The sequence below is a fragment of the Nesoenas mayeri genome, assembly GCF_963082525.1.
Source record: "Nesoenas mayeri genome assembly, chromosome: 11".
Taxonomy (NCBI): domain Eukaryota; kingdom Metazoa; phylum Chordata; class Aves; order Columbiformes; family Columbidae; genus Nesoenas; species Nesoenas mayeri.
Window position 1 is genome coordinate 22,234,381 of NC_137563.1, and position 16,848 is coordinate 22,251,228.

Below are 16,848 nucleotides of genomic sequence, written 5' to 3' on the forward strand. Positions count from 1 at the left end.
ATCTCTGGATTTGGTATCAAATATTAAAGGTAGAAGATTAAATCTGTGTTTGCATTCTGCAGCCTGACACGTGGCCCAGGGATTTTTGGTGAAATCATAATATATTGGAATATAACACCCCGTCATCACACAGAATTTATTGAGACGTCGGGGACCTTGACAATGCGAGACAGGCAGTGTGCAGCAGTGGTTCTGATACAGGTACAAGAGATTTTACACCAGTAGCTATTTCAGGTTCTTCCTTTTATCTAGCCAGCATCTTGATTAGAAATTAGTTATACCTCTCTACCTGGAAATGGTTAATTGGTTCTTCTCCCTAGGCTGTCGATGATAACCGTCCTGAGGAGAAGCATTACTACTCATTTGAATTAACTGGGATCAGTGATGGAGGACTCATAAATGAATCTAGCAGCACAGCAAATATTACCGTGGCCGCCAGTGATTTTCCATACGGAGAGTTTACATTTTCATGAGAAATATTGCTGACAACAGAAGAAGAAAAATGAGTATATGGTTAAAATTCCTTCTTACGTAAAATATCGATAGATATCAATATTGTCGGTAGATTTATACTTAACTTTAGGAAAAAAAAAAAAAAAGTCAGAGATTTATTCTGCATTTATCATAGCATAGTCCATCTTAGGCTTTTGGTGTTTTTAATACTCTGAGAAAGATGCCTGTCTGTTAAATTATGTGTATTCTGCACTTACTGCAGCAAATTGTTACCTGGCAGAACCGTTGAGAAGGTGCCTATAGAACAGTCTCAGAATGGTAACAGAAAAGCAAAGCCATTTTTTAAAGCAAATGTCCTCTCTCCCTCAGGTTAACATCACTGTTTTGCGTTCGAGGAGATCCTATGGCAAAGTGCGTCTTTGCTTCCAGAGAATAAATGGGACTGCAGAGGAGGGAGTTGATTTCACCCCCACAGTAAGGGAACTGTTATTTGAACCACATGAGGAGAGTAGAATGATTTCGGTTGAAATTCATGATGACGACTTTCCTGAAGGTCCTGAAGACTTTTCAGTGATGATTACCAAAGTGGAACTCCAAGGAAGGTCAAGATAAAATTAATTATAAGATAAAATTAATTAAAAGCAGGAGATCAAACTGTATTTGGAATCTGATCTACCTGCATAAAGGCACCGCTGGATTTCAGGTGTTTTACTGTAAAATTTCATATGGCAGCTATAATAGTAATAATAATACAAATTGGATGTATGGCAATCCACATTCTTTCAACATTAATTTTAAGATTTTGCTGATTCAGATTTATTAAAGCTGAAAGTCCATCCATTACATAGAAGTTGTCAAATCACATGAAACTCAAAGAAGAAGATAAAATGTGAAAGAAAAAGCGAAAGATCCACATTTCTGTGAAAAAACTGCCAGTTTTGCAGATATAGTTTGAAAAAGTGTGACCAAAAATCTTCAGTGGTAACTGTCAGAAAATGAAAGTATTTGTGGTAATTGAAAATTGTCATACTTGCATTACAATACTTTTGCAAGATTTTTTTTTAATGTAATATTCCTTTTTATGTTCTTGCAAGTGGATTTGATTTCACCGTAAAGGAAAATGATCTACAGATAGATCAACCCCCAGTAATAGGAAATATCTCCACAGTACGAGTCACTATAGCAAAAAGTGATAATGCAGAAGGCATCATAGAATTTGATCCACAGTATATCCTTCTACAGGGTAAGTTTACCAGAGGTTTTCACTATGGTTTAGAGGATAAGCCTGTGGCTCTCTCACAAATTTTGAAATAAAATAACTTCTTTTCCCAATTCTTCTTGAAGTGCAAGAGGATGCTGGATTAATCATGATTCCTGTTGTGAGGAAGCGTGGAACGTATGGCGATGTAACAGCCGATTTCCTTTCTCGAAGTATTTCTGCACTTCCGAACACTGACTACATCATCCGTAATGATTCTGTCATTTTTTATCGTGGCCAGAAACAGACTTTTATCTATATCTCTGTCACAGATGATGAAGAAAGGTAATTATTTTTTTCAGATATTTATTCACTAATCTACTTCTGAGAAACCGTTTTTTAGCATCGGCAGTATGCCTGTCAGCAGAGTTTGAATTGAAAAGCAAATTTCTGCAGCCCTGTTCTTGTGTGTCTCAGAAGGTCTTTTTTTCTGGTTTTTTTCCATGCAGCGAATTTGCGGAGCAATTTGAAATCCAGCTGACGGGAGCCACTGGTGGAGCAGCCCTTGGGCTCCATCTACTGAGCCAGGTCACCATTGCCAAAAGCGACTCCCCCCAGGGCATCATCTGATTTCTCAGCCAAAGTCGAATTACTCTTCCCAACCCCGATACACCGACAACAGTGTCGCTGGTGCTGGAAAGGACAGGAAAATTGTTTGGGGAGACACAGGTGGGCCCTGGTTCTCAAAAACTGAACGTTTCCCAGTGACAAGGCCAAAAATCTTCTTTTTTTGCCGTCAGGGGCTTCCTTGTGACTGATTTCTAATGGGATAGGTGCAGCTTTTCATTAAGTGTGAATTCTGTATAGTTGCAGAAGAACAGAAAATATTGTTACTTTTTGGATCTTCTCTTTGTCCTCCTGCTTTTCTCCTTTTATTATGGTCTGGTGTACTTTATTTTGAACTATCTCCCAATCCCATTGAAAATATAGTTAATTTCATGCACCACCGCTAATTTAATTGAACTCAGTTGAATTACTTCCTGAAGCTGGTCAATTTATTTTTATTTTCAGTAAATTGTTTACTATGAGGCCTCTAGACTTTTTTTTAGTCTGTATGTATCACTGCCAAAGTGAAAGTATAAATATGAACCGAGATAAGGCTTCCACAGTCTGGGCAAATGATTGGAAAATTGGCATTAAAGGCCATGAGCTACTGCTCTCCTCATGTGAAAACTGCCGTGGTCTTCTTGGACTTTTCCTAGAAGTCATTGAAGAAAACTGAAAAACAATTAAGTGTCAAAATAATAATTTTAAGATGCTGAATAGGACCCCTTCAAAACCAATCTAATTTGTGGGAAATTTTGAAAATATTCTAGCTTTTAATCAGCCTGAGGAAGTGTGAATCGTGATTTGAGGCATTAAAAACTTCGATTGCAGAAAATATTTGTCGTTCTCAGTCTTGATATTACACTTGCCAGGGAATGTTTCTGGTCAGCATACTTATTTGGTGAGCTTTTCAAAACAACTTGTGAAAGGAAGAGAAAAGTAAACTGGCCTGTGCATTTCCTGTTATGTGCTACAGAAACCTCAGTTTATTTTCTTTTCTGTAACTAATATCTAGAATTTAATAAAATGGCATTGTGGCTAACTAGCACTTCAGAATTTCTATTTTTAATGTTTATTTTTCTCCAAAGGATTCTATATTTTCCCACATATAATCAATTATTAATATGTTGTGTTCTGTAAAAAGAGCACATATTTAAATGTAGCTTGTTAGCAGATGCAAGAATTTTTATGTCGCTTGTGTTACTCTGTCACTTCCCCCGACCTGGGAGGCAGTTATAATACGTCACTACTGTAAATCTGAAACTGGTATCTTCCACAGATTAACTGGGACATCTTGGGACCCAATTCAGAAGAGGTTTTATCTCCCCTGAATAGTGACATTGGTGACCCTGTGAACGGATCATTCTATTTTGGAGAAGGGGCAGGAGGGCTGAGAACTATTAATCTACAAATCCATCCTCGTGAAGAAGTTGAAGCTCAGGAGATCTTCATTATTAGGCTGAGCCTTATGAAAGGTGAAGCAGAACTAGATCCTAAGGCAAACAGCATTACACTAATAGTAAGTCATTATTGCTTTTCTTCCTCTTGAGATCTCTGTTATTGGTATTTATCCTGCAAAGCTTTGAAGGGTAATCATAATGATTGAATAGCTTGTCATTTGCCTCTTTTTCTTTTGCCTCCCCTACTACATGGGTTTGATGGTCGTGGTCAACGGGGCAGAGTCCAGTTGGGGCCTGTATCTAGTGCAGTCCCTCAAGAGTCAGTACTGGGGCCTGTATTATTCAATATATTCATCAATGACTTGGATGAGGGAACAGAGTGACTGTCAGCAAGTTTGCTGATGACACCAAGCTGAGAGGAGTGGCTGACACTGGAAGCTGTGCTGCCATTGGGAGACCTGGACAGGCTGGAGAGTTGGGCAGGGAGAAATTTAATGAAATAGAACAAGGGCAAGTGTAGAGTCTTGTGTCTGGGCAGGAACAACCCCAGGTTCCAGTATAAGTTGGGAAATGACCTATTAGAGAGCAGACTCTCTCAGACTCTCTTCTAAATACTGATGTACTCTTGAGTCTTCTTAAGAGGAGAAAACTCAAGAGGAAGAACTAATTGATACATTCCCTATAGCATCTAGCAATGAAAATCTCAATGTTTCAAACAAGAATACTATTCACTTTACATTTCTGATTGTTTAATTTTTTTTTATTCAATTACTTCCTTAAAGATACAGAAGTTTGGTGATCCCAACGGAATGGTACAGTTTGCTCCTGAATCGTTAACTGAGAAAAACTTCACAGAACCCTCTGCAGTGGAAGGGCCACAAGGTATTACACTGTTTGTCAGACGAATCCAGGGCACCATGGGAAACATAACGGTATTCTCACTCTCTTCCTAATCAACATTATAATCTGAAATAATCCTCTGTATCAATGCATGGAGGGAGATCTTATTCTGTGCCTTTCAATTGCGTATTTCTCAAATTTTGAAATGTCGCCTTTTAGACTGAGTTTAGCAAGGGCTCAGCTCTAGTAGTTGTGGTTTGTAGAGTCAGATTCAGTCTCCCCTGGTCAGTGAACAAAACAGAAAACCAGCACTGGAGTGCTTGTCTTGCTTTCTCTCTCCCTCTGCTCCTGTGCTTTTGATGGGAGAACAGGAGAGACCAGACTTTCATAGTGAGCTTTCTTTGAGATCCTCACAATTTACTCTTTTTCAGCCATATGTAAAGGTAAGAATCAGACATTTTAGAATCATCACCTACATTGTCTTTACCTAAAGTTGTTTGCGAGTCAGCATTTTCACAAGTACTCATTTATTTAAAAAAAAAAAAAAATAATAATAAGCATCTAATGTGTTTAATGAGAACTCTTCACACCTTTCTGTTGTGAGGAATTCTGGAAACTGGAAAAACAGCAAGGATATCTTGGTGTAAAAATAGAAATAATTTCAAGCAATTGTTCAGAGATTCCGTATAGTTTTACGTAGGTGTCCAGAAGATATACAAAGGTAATCTTTGCATTCACAGTACTGCTGGAAGAACAACACACCACTTTGTAAGATAGTCTATGTGCTTCTTTCTATGCATACTTAAACAAATTTGTATTTTACCCATTTAAACCCAACCTATTCCGTATGCAATCTATACTGAACCATGAATGTGAAAGTTTCCGACTCTGTGGGTGATATTGCCTTCATTTTGTGCATTTTCTAAATAAATTTCAGGTTTACTGGGAAATACGTAGTGAATCTGACATCACGGGTGACTTTCTTAGGACAGAGGGATCTGTTGTCATTGCTGACCAGGAGAGCACAGCTGAGATAATCATCTACCTGTTACCTGACGATGTTCCAGGACTGGTTGAGAACTATGTGGTGCAGCTGATTTCAGTAGAAGGTGGAGCAGATTTAGACCAAGAGAAAAGAATTTCGGAAATCAATGTGTTTGCAAATGATGACCCCTATGGAGTGTTCGCCCTGTACTCTGACCAGCAGTCAGTACTCGTAGAGAGGAACCTGGATCGTCGGTATGTTCAGATCAATGTAACTCGGCATGCTGGGGCATTTGGAGAAGCAATTGTGGAGTACCATATCACATCTCATTGTGAAGAAGCACTAATTGAGCCTGAGAATGAGGTGGGATACCTCACAATAAAAGACGGTGCCAGCTTTGGAGTGAAAAGAGTGCCAATAAGCAACCAGGTCTGTATTATCCTTTTAAGTCACGTGATATCTATTGTTTCCATTTGTGTTCATCACAATACAAATGTGCTGGAATGAGATACTGAACTCTCAATACTGTCCACTGTCAAGAAGCAGAAAAGAGAGTTTTGGTATAATGAATTTCCTATTTATGGACTAGAAGTGGGTTCAAATATCACATTTTCAGGTAATAACTGCAAAATCACTCTATGCATGCGTTCAAATATCCAGTGTTTCCTTCCATCATTGCTTTGTGTTACTATCAGTTCCATATTTTGTTATTTTATGTATTCAAATACTCTTATTAACCCTAAGAGTTAAGATCAAGCTGAGACCCACTATGTTAGATACAGTTCAGTAAAATGGCAATACTTGCTCTATAAACTCATCTTTCAATTAACTGCTGGTAAATTACAATCACAATATTGCTGTTTTAACTGTGTTTCTTTATAGAAAGATAATCAACAAAACGCTTGACTTGAAAACACTGCTTTTTCATGCAAACAACAAAATCTGCTGATTTTTCTGCCACTTAACTCTTTGAACTGGTGGTTATCGTGTTTTCAGTGGAATTACATTGCCACCATTTTAATTGCATTCTTCCTCTCAAAGGCGTTTATTGTACTGGGCTTGAATTTTACCCTGGAACTGACTAACGTAAGCCTGGTTGGGACAAGTGCCAAGGATGTGCCAAAATATTAGGAAAAGCGAAGTCAGCCATTCTGCTTGTTCCTGAGGAAGCTGCCAATTCACAGGTCAGTAGACTGACTGCAGTGTAATTTTCTACCGCAGAAGGAAGGTACGCTTCATTACAAAAGGCAGCCGCTATAAGAATTCAGTTTGCTCCTTAAAGTTTTCATCATTGCAACCAATTTAATGACCAACAAGACTGTTCCAGTTATTACTTGTACTGTATATTGTCTTTTCTCTGATACAAATTCATATAGAGATGTGTAAATGCAGTTTGAAAAGGTCTCTTCATCTATAAAATGTAAATAGCATAAATATGATGATTTACTTATACTTTTGTTTACATGAAGTGGAAGTTCTGAGACTTAGAGGAAAATAGCTAGTTCTGGACGATGTTATTCCTGTAAGTACAGCAGCCCCAAAGTAGATAAGAGCATGCATGCAGTATCATGTGCAAAAAGAAGTGGAGGTCATGCTGCATTTTAGTGCAGTTGACAGTACCTTTGACTAATCACTGAGTGGGGAATTTTCCATTTGTCTGCTTTGTATGAGACAGAAAAAATATACTATACCTGTTCCAATATGGCATATGTGCTACAGTTCCCTTTTTATGTGGCAAGCAAAGACAACAGCATGCTGAGTTTTTGTCTCTTAAATTTTATTCAAGTCTTTATGTAATGATTTTAATTCTCTTGACACACTGTTTTGTCTTTCAATTTGGAATTGAACTTAATTCAAATGGTCTTTCTGTAAACATTGTTTACTACCATACATCCACTTATCATTTTAGAATGTGTGAATTATCTTTTCATTCCCATTTTTTGGTCAAAGAAAGAAAAGTACATCAATACTATCAAGAATGTTTTTGTGAACAATGTAATGTGACAACAACTTACTTTCACTGGATAGACAAATAATACTTTATTTTAGACCTGTGTGTATCTGTATGGTACCACAGCCATTGCATGTGAGCATTAAGGGCAGGTTGGTTTGTTTTCCTTTTGAATGACAGACACAAAATGCTATAGTCAGTGTTTTCAGTACCAAAATGTCATTCATACTGGTTCCTTTTTTTCCCTGATATCTAATTCTCAGAAGTCTAAGATTTAGAAATGTTGAAGAGTTGTGAAGAAAGCATTTATATATATATATATATATATATATACACAAACATATATAGACATGTACATACATATATTTATATGCATGTGTAACTACTGTTAAGATGCCTACCTTACAAAATATAGTACTCTTTCATATTTGTTATTGTCCACTTTTATTCCATTTTCTATAACAAAATCCATTATGTTTCCACAGGTTGGCTTTGAATCTGTGATTTTACGACTTACAGACATTATAGCAGGGACAGGCCAGGCTGTCATCACCAGAAAAGGAGTTTATGGCTCTGTCATCGTGAGCTGGATCTCAGGATACCCAGCAGACCTGATCACTGACTTTGCTCAGTCAGGCAATATTACTCCTCTGTTTGGTGAGTAACAGTCTGAGGAAACAGCTACGAAAGTTGCATAAGTGATGATACCACCTTTTAGTTATATATACCTCTGTATGCTCTCTCTATTAATAAAGCGTCATTAGATTGAAATGGTATGGTCTAATTTTTAGCTATAAGGGATGTGTTCATTTTATAAGCAAAAAAACCCTTCAACTTCATAGATCCATGTCTGGGAGGCAGGCACGATGCTGTGGCCATGAAGGACAGCTTCATATAGGAAAGACCCTTATCCAGTTTTCTTCTTCCTAAATGGAGTGGAATTGTGATTAAAGTCTGTACTTTAGCGCATTCCCAGATAAAAAGAGGATTCCTATTGGATTATTTTGACTTTTGCTCTCTCTCACTCTCTCTTTCCTTCAGGTACTGTTGCATTTTCCTCTGGTGAGCAAAGTAAAGTGATTTCATTTCAGGCCACTCCAAGCCTAAATAAATGTGAGTCATTTGCCATCACTTTAACAGCAGCGCACAGCAATGTGTCTGGTGGGGCTCGCCTGAGGTAAGGATGCTACTTGTATTTTTGAGTCGCACCAATGCCATAAGAATTATGACCTGTGTACAGATACAAAACTTATACAAATCCCTGTTGTTATTATTATAGGCAGCTAGTAACTTGTAGTCCATTCTTTGATAAATTTGTATAGCTTGTCTCAGGTGAGAACAAAGTGATCTAGATCTGACCTGTTCAGAACTGAGGCTTTTATCCAACTCCAGTCTATTTCATAGGTGCCTAGAATAACGGAGACAGTCAAGACAATGAAGATCAACAGTTTTAGCCGGGAAGCTGAAGACTGAAAACAACTCTTAACAGTTTTCATTCGTGTCCCTAAAAATCCATATTTAGAAGGTCTTACATAACAAATTATTTATAATAAGAAAAATAAAACAAGAAATGTTCTGAAAATACCTAATTTATATAAACCTCCTTTTTATTTTTTTAAAAAACAAAACCATTACGTTTAATGTAGTTTTCCATCTCAGATAAGTTATCTGTTCTTCAAGCTATTTTATTTTCATTCATCCTTAGCCATTGATAGCTAGAAGTGGTATAAAAAGAATGGACATGGAGTAACACCACGTATGGAGAAAGGTTTTGGCTTCGCCATGTTACAATTACAGTGGCAAATCTGAAGGAAGTCAGGAGTGAAATGGATGGATAAATCCTGAGATTGAGCCCTTCTCCTGGGCTTGTCTGTCCTGTGGACTGGTGTCCTCAGAGCCCCTATTTACCCTGTGAATCAAGTACATTAAGTATGTGAGAATGACCTTTCCTAGAAAACTGAAGATGACATCCCATGGAGGGTAAAGGTGACTTTGAAGAGCTTTTGGCTCCCTTAGTGGTGGAAATGGTCTAGTTTTTTGACCAAAACCACTGTAATTTTAGTGCCATTTGATAGCCTCTAGCACTGAATAATAGGTCAGTTCTGCAGACAGGTATAAGACACAAGATTTAACGAAGAGTTTTGCCTCTATGCTTATTTTCTAATAAGAAAGGGATCTATTTAATATGAATGAAGTAGAGCTTAAGTTTATATTGATCACAGGGCTCAGATCTGGAAAAAAAATTCCTGTGAGGGGGCAGTTAGTATTTCAAAGCCCCACTGTAAGCTTTAAAATAACTTCCTCTCATTCTCTAGCTTCCTGGCTCTAACTGTAGATCTGTTAGGATCTGTCTATCCCTCAGTTTTCCTTTGAAATGGAAAGTTTGTTCTATAGATAAAACTGTTATTACTCGGGGTGGCTGTATTTGTAATGTATCTTCTTTCATTGTGTCCACAACGGAAAAACATCATACTTTCCTTTGCTTCTCCATTTTCTCAGGAAGACTTTATTTTATTTAAACTTTACTCTGTATTCTGTGCTGATTTGGGTGCATTGCATCTGAGGAGGGCTGTTCGATCCTATTATTACAAAATCATTTTTCAGGCAATCATGTTACATCTTGCTTTGGTATGGTTGCTATTTCTTCCCTCTGCTATTAGACATTTGTTTAATCCGCTTTCTTACAGCCATCATTGATTGTTCACTGGAAATTATTCTGCTTTAATGTTTTACTTTTCTTCACGCTTCGTATTTCCTCTGTCAACTTTGGTGTCTTTTCTGTTTCAGATCGGGTTTTACAACAGCTGAAATTGAGCCAATGGGGATCTTCCAGTTTGCTCTTAACTCAAGGTCTGTTTCAGTTGAAGAAGATGTTTGGGCAGTCGCACTACATGTCCAAAGATTGTTTGGTTTTCAAAGTAATCTCACTAAATTGACATATCAGACCATTCCAGGAAGTGCCAAACCACTAGAGGACTTTGTAGCCATCTACAATGGAGAGCTTATGTTTTTACATTTTCAGACAAACGCTGTGATAGAAATATCAATAATTGATGACCCTGTCTCTGAAATTGAGGAATTTTTTTTTGTGAATTTGACTTGTGTGGAAATTTTGGATGTTCAACCTGTGAACCTTGCCTGGAGTCCACGTCTGAATCCAGCTTTCAGTGTTGCAACAGTTAATATCCTCGCTAATGATATTCTTCATGGAATACTAAGTTTGGGGCCAGAGTTTATTTATGTTGAAGAAGATGCCAACAACAGTACCCCCAACACAGCGATACTTCATATCAGAAGGACCAAGGGTTTTACTGGTGATGTTGAAGTAACCATTAAAACCTTTAGGGGAGTGAGTGCACAAAGTGGAGCAGATTCATATCCTTTTATGAAGGATTTCCTTCCGTTTATGGAAGATCCAACTTCACTGGGGCAATGGAAGGGGAAGATTTTGAGGAACAGTCAGTCTCTTTGACTTTGCTGGATGGACAAAGAGAAAGCAGGGTGTCCATAAAGATTTTTGACGATGATGAGCCTGAAGGACAGGAATTGTTTTATGTTTTCCTCTCAAATCCTGAATATGGAGCTCAGATTGTAGAAGGAAAGGATGAATATGGATTTGCTGCTTTTGCAACAGTAATTATTGCAGGTAATATTATTTCCCTGGGAAAATTAATAACAGTAAATGACTATGTTTTCATAGCAATTTTCATGTAAAGATTGGCAATCTATTTGACGATAAGCAGGGTATTCTATTGTGAAATCTTGAGTTTTCCAGAGCAGAGGAAGCATCTAATGTACAAAGCTACTACGCGTCCCTTAGCAACGTAGCTCAAAATACATTTAGAGATTATGCTTATCTCTGTCCTTGCCCTGTTTTACTCTTTAAGGGAAAAGACTAATCTTGAGTAGTTTTTATGTAGATCCAGTAGCATTGCAGGCATTTTAGATTTTTACTTTTGCCATTTTGTCACTTTTACATACAATGGGGTTTGTGCAAAGTATCAGTCTCTATATTGACATTCAGCATGCACTGGTAAGTAAAGCCATTGCTACCTGTAAAGGAGAAATCCTTTAGTAACAAGATTTAATGGGGCACTCTGAAGACATTAGCTTCCCCTCATTAAACCTGGATTTTTTTTCCATACACTGCTGTTTTGCCAAAGATGTTTACATTCCCATGAGAACAGTGAAGTATTGTGCAGCTCCATACTTGCACACACGGAATTAAAGATGCAGAAGAAAAGCTGATGTGACAATTTGGAAAAATTAATGGGTTCAACAAGAGTATGAGTGGGACGAATAAGAAAGCTGTCCTTGGAAGCCCATCTTCATCCCGTACCCTACTATATCTGCTTTCAAAAGTACTTATTCTACCGGTTAAAATAAAATTTAGAAATGCCAACATTTAAAGTTCTGGATAACTATGTAGTGTAAATTAAACCCAGAAATATTATAATAAATTTTCTCAAGGTGTCCCCAGATGATACTTTGTAGCATTGTTTTGATACCTATTTTAAATTTTTTTTAGTGGTTATTCACATGAAGGTTATAATTTAGTCTCAGCTTAACTTTCTTGCTTACTTTCATGGACTGTTTCCTCTATAGGAAGTGATCTCCAGAATGGCATTTTGGGATTTGTTCCAGAAGTACAAAGCGCTCTCGTACTTGATGAAGACTCGGAGAACAGAGAGGTGCTGCTGATTGTCACAAGGCAACCAAACAGGTGCAGGCAACAGCCGATTCGAATGTGCTTCCCACATGTTGTAACATGCTGTGTTGTTAACCACAGGAGCTGCTGTTAGTGGAAGAGTTTATCAAAGAGTTTTAAAATAAATCTGCCTTTCAGCTGCTTTAGTAACTTCTCAGAAGTTGATGAACTGGCTTTAAGTTGTGAATGTGATTAGGTCTGTCACTCTACTGTGATAAAGCAGAGACAGGAAAAACAAGTATTTTCCAACTTACACTATAAGGCTACAAGTGTGAAAGATTTGCTTGAGTTAAAATATTTGCCCTGCTCGAGGTGTAATTCAAATTCTCAACTCCCCGTGTCGTACAATGTAGGTATGAATACTAAAATGAGCAATTAAGAAGGCACCTGAGTGTCAGCACTATGATAATGTTTTCAGTCACACAGACACTATATTTTTTCTAATTAGCACATATATATATATCTATATATGTTGCACATTGATGTGTACTTTTAATCAAATATGCTCAAGTACTTCACGTTCCTTAAACTTAGAGGAAAGACAAATCCTACCTGGTTTTCCAGGCGAACGGTCACTGTAGTATTAAGGAAGGTACACGGGCAACTCCCTTCCAAGAACCAGTGTCTCTTATGCAGCTAATGTCATGTTTTCTGAAATAAAAACTGAGAATAATCTAGCTCCGTGCAATTGCTTTATTTTCTTCCTGTGTGATGTTTTTGTGATCTAAACACATGTCAGGTGAAGGAATTTAAATTAAAAAAGAGAAGTTTTCATCCTACAGCAGTTTGTTCCCTGGTGATAAGCTTTGAATCATAACAGAAAACGTGTGTTACCTCCGTGGTTTATGTTTCCTAAAACAATAGTGATCTCCTGCAGTACATATATACTCTCGATTTGCTTATCGGGCTTTTGAAGAGGTGAAGATCTTTTGGCGTGTGACCTTTAATAAAACAGCTGTTGTCCTTCTGAAGGATGGCGTGAACTTGGAGAATGAACTTGTATCCGTGGTGGGATCCACTACCTGCATGGCAGGTCAAACGTTGTGCAACATCTCCATTGAACTAAAGCCTGAGAATGTACGTAATTATTACTCATTTGTGTATAGCCCTGTGGTGTTGAATTGCAGCTTATCAAGACTGAAAAAACCCTCTGATCTGGAGGAAGTGATGTATGGGACACAGTCTGGAGATGGTAACTTGACATCTGCTCAGCTCCTCTGCAAATACATGTTTATTTACAGACTTGTGCTGCGTCCATGGTGACTGCTAAAAACTTGGGAAGATGAGTATTTAATTTGAAGAGTAAAATGCAGATCTTTTATAGAACCATAAGAAAAAAGAATGGAGTTATCTCAGTGAGATGTGTATTCATTTGCTGCATTCTTATCCTCCACACAGTAAATTTTTAATCAGTTAAAGGACTTCTTAGGGTGTTTTATAGAAAGCATATCCTGCGACTAACACCACCTCATTCTACAAAAAAAAAAAAACCAAAACGCTTTTATTGCAACAATTTTTACTGGAAACAAAAGGAAAAAATAATTTTGTTTGAACACCTGGTGCTTAGAACAGTCCCTTAAGAAAGGAAAGATTAATGTTTGTCATTCTTTCAGAGTGAAGAGTTTGAAATTTTCCGATAAACTATCTGAACCGTCAGGCTAGTGGCAAAGCTGAGGTCTGGGGAATGGAAAAAAAGACAATATGAGAAGGTTTCTACAGTTTGTCTGACTACACTTTAGAAAACAACGCAAGATGTAGGATGTGGGAAACATTTCCCACTAGGGAACTGTGTGCATTCCCTTAGCTCAGAGGGCTATTTTCCTTCTGCATCTTCGGATGTAATTTTTAAATTATACTCTCCAATGGAGTTTGTGACACACACACTCTCCAATTGTGCTTGTGACAGACACCCTGTCCAGGGGCGTTTCTGACACAAACGGTGTCCAGTTGTGTTTGTGACACACACCCAGTCCAATGGGGTTTGTGACACACACCCTGACCAATGGGGTTTGTGACACACAGGCTCTTCCATGTGGTTTGTGACACACACACTTTCCAATGGGGTATGTGACACACACAATGTCGAGGGGGGTTTGTGACACACACTGTCCAATGGGGTTTGTGATACAGACACTGTCCGGGGGGGTTTGTGACACAGACCCTGTCCAATGGGGTTTGTGACACACACACGGTGTCCAATAGGTTTGTGACACACACACACTGCCCAATGGGGTTTCTGACACACACGCTGTCCAGGGCTGTTTTTGACACACATAAATTCCAGTGGGGGTTGTGACAAATGCATTCCAATGGGGTTTGTGACACATACGCTGTCCAATGGTGTTTGTACCACACACAGTGTCCAATGGGCCTTGTGATACAAACAATGTCCGGGGGGGGCTGTGACACACAGGCTGTCCAATGTGGTTTGTGACACAAACGCAGTCCAATGGAGTTTGTGACACACACACTCTCCAATGTGGTTTGTGACACACACCCTGTCCAGGGGCGTTTGTGACACAAACGGTGTCCAGGGGTGTTTCTGACACACAACCTGTCCAATGGGGTTTGTGACACACACGTTGTCCAATGGGCTTTGTGACACTCACACTCTCCAATGGGGTTTGTGACTCACACCCTGTCCACGGGTGTTTGTCACACAAACCTTGTCCAGGGGTGTTTGTGACAAACACGCTGTCCAATGGGGTTTGTGACACACACACTGTCCAGAAACGTTTGTGACACAAACGGTGTCCAGGGGTGTTTGTGACACACACGCTGTGCAATGGGGTTTGTGACACACACGCTGTCCAGGGGCGTTTGTGACACACACCCTGTCCAATGGGGTTTGTGACACACACCCTGTCCAATGGGGTTTGTGACAGAAAACCTGTCCAATGGGGATTGAGAAACACACACTGTCCAATGGGGTTTGTGACACACACCCTGTCCAGAAACGTTTGTGACACAAACGGTGTCCAGTTGTGTTTGTGACACACACTCTGTCCAATGGGGTTTCTGACACACACGCTATCCAATGGGGTTTGTGACACACACCCTGTCCAGGGGCGTTTGTGACACACACCCTGTCCAGGGTCTTTTGTGACACAAACGGTATCCAAGGGTGTTTGTGACACACAAGCTGTCCAATGGGGTTTGTGACACACACGCTGTCCAATGGAGTTTGTGACACACACGCTCTCCAATGTGGTTTGTAACACAAACTCTGTCCAGGGGTGTTTGTGACACACACCCTGTCCAATGGGGTTTGTGACACACACACTCTCCAATGGGGTATGTGACACACTCCCTGTCCAAGGGCGATTGTAACACAAATGGTGTCCAGGGGTGTTTGTGAAAAACACACTGTACAGGGTTGGTTGTGAAACACGCTGTCCAATGGGGTTTGTGACACACACCATGTCCAATGGGGTTTGTGACACACACAAACTCCACTGCAGTTTGTAACACACACCTTGTCGGGGGACGTTTGTTACACACACACTGTCCAAAGGGGTTTGTGACACACACGCTGTCCAAGGGGGTTTTTGACACACACGCTGTCCAAGGGGGTATGTGAGACACACCATGTCCAATGGGGTTTGTGACACACACGCTGTCCAATGGGGTTTGTGACACACACGCTGTCCAATGGGGATTGTGACACACACCGTGTCCAGGGACGTTACTGACACAGACGTTGTACAATGGGGTGTTTGTGACACACACCCTGTCCAATGGGGTTTGTGACACACACGCTGTCCAGGGCGGGTTGTGACACACACGCTGTCCAATGGGGATTGTGAGAGACACAGTCTCCAATGGGGTTTGTGACGCACACCCTGTCTAAGGGTGTTTGTGATACACACACTGTCCAGGGGGGTTTGTGACACACATGCTGTCCAGGGGGGTTTGTGACACACACACTGTCCAGGGGGGTTTGTCACATACACGCTGTCCAGGGATATTTTGGACACACACAGTTTCCAGGGGGGCTTGTGACACACACGCTGTCCAATGGGGTTTGTGACACACACGCTGTCCAATGGGGTTTGTGACACACACCCTCTCCAATGGGGTTTGTGACACACATCCTATCTAGGGGCGTTTGTGACATACACGTTGTCCAGGGGTGTTTGTGACACACACAGTTTCCAGGGGGGGTTGTGACACATGCTGTCCAATGGGGTTTGTGAAACACACCCTGTCCAGGGGCGTTTGTGACACAAACGGTGTCCAGGGGGGGTTGTGACACATACCTGTAGGTAGTTAGGGTCTGGAGGCCGGAAGATCTCACGCTGTACAGAAAGACAGTAGCCCCTCCCTAGGTAGGTAGGAGTATGTGAGGCAAGCAGATGGACGTGACGTTGCAAACCTAAGGTATATAACGCTGTGTTACTCGTTAATAAACGCCATTTGCTTTCCACCACAGTGGCGTCTGTGTGCTGATGGACCGAGCGACCTGGGATGTGGTCGCCCTGCTGTCTCTGAACCAGGTCGTCACTGCCCACTGAGAGGCAACAGGAAGGGAAGAGAACAAAGGGACTGAGAAACAAAGCAAAGTTTAGATCAAAATGAAGAGACTGGAAAGGGAAAACATGCAGCAATGAGCTGGAGGAAGAGGAAAAGAGGGCTGAGGAGCAGGAAAGAGGATGAGAAGACAAAGAAAAGGCAGAGCCAACTGGACAGGGAAGATACAGCGAGAGG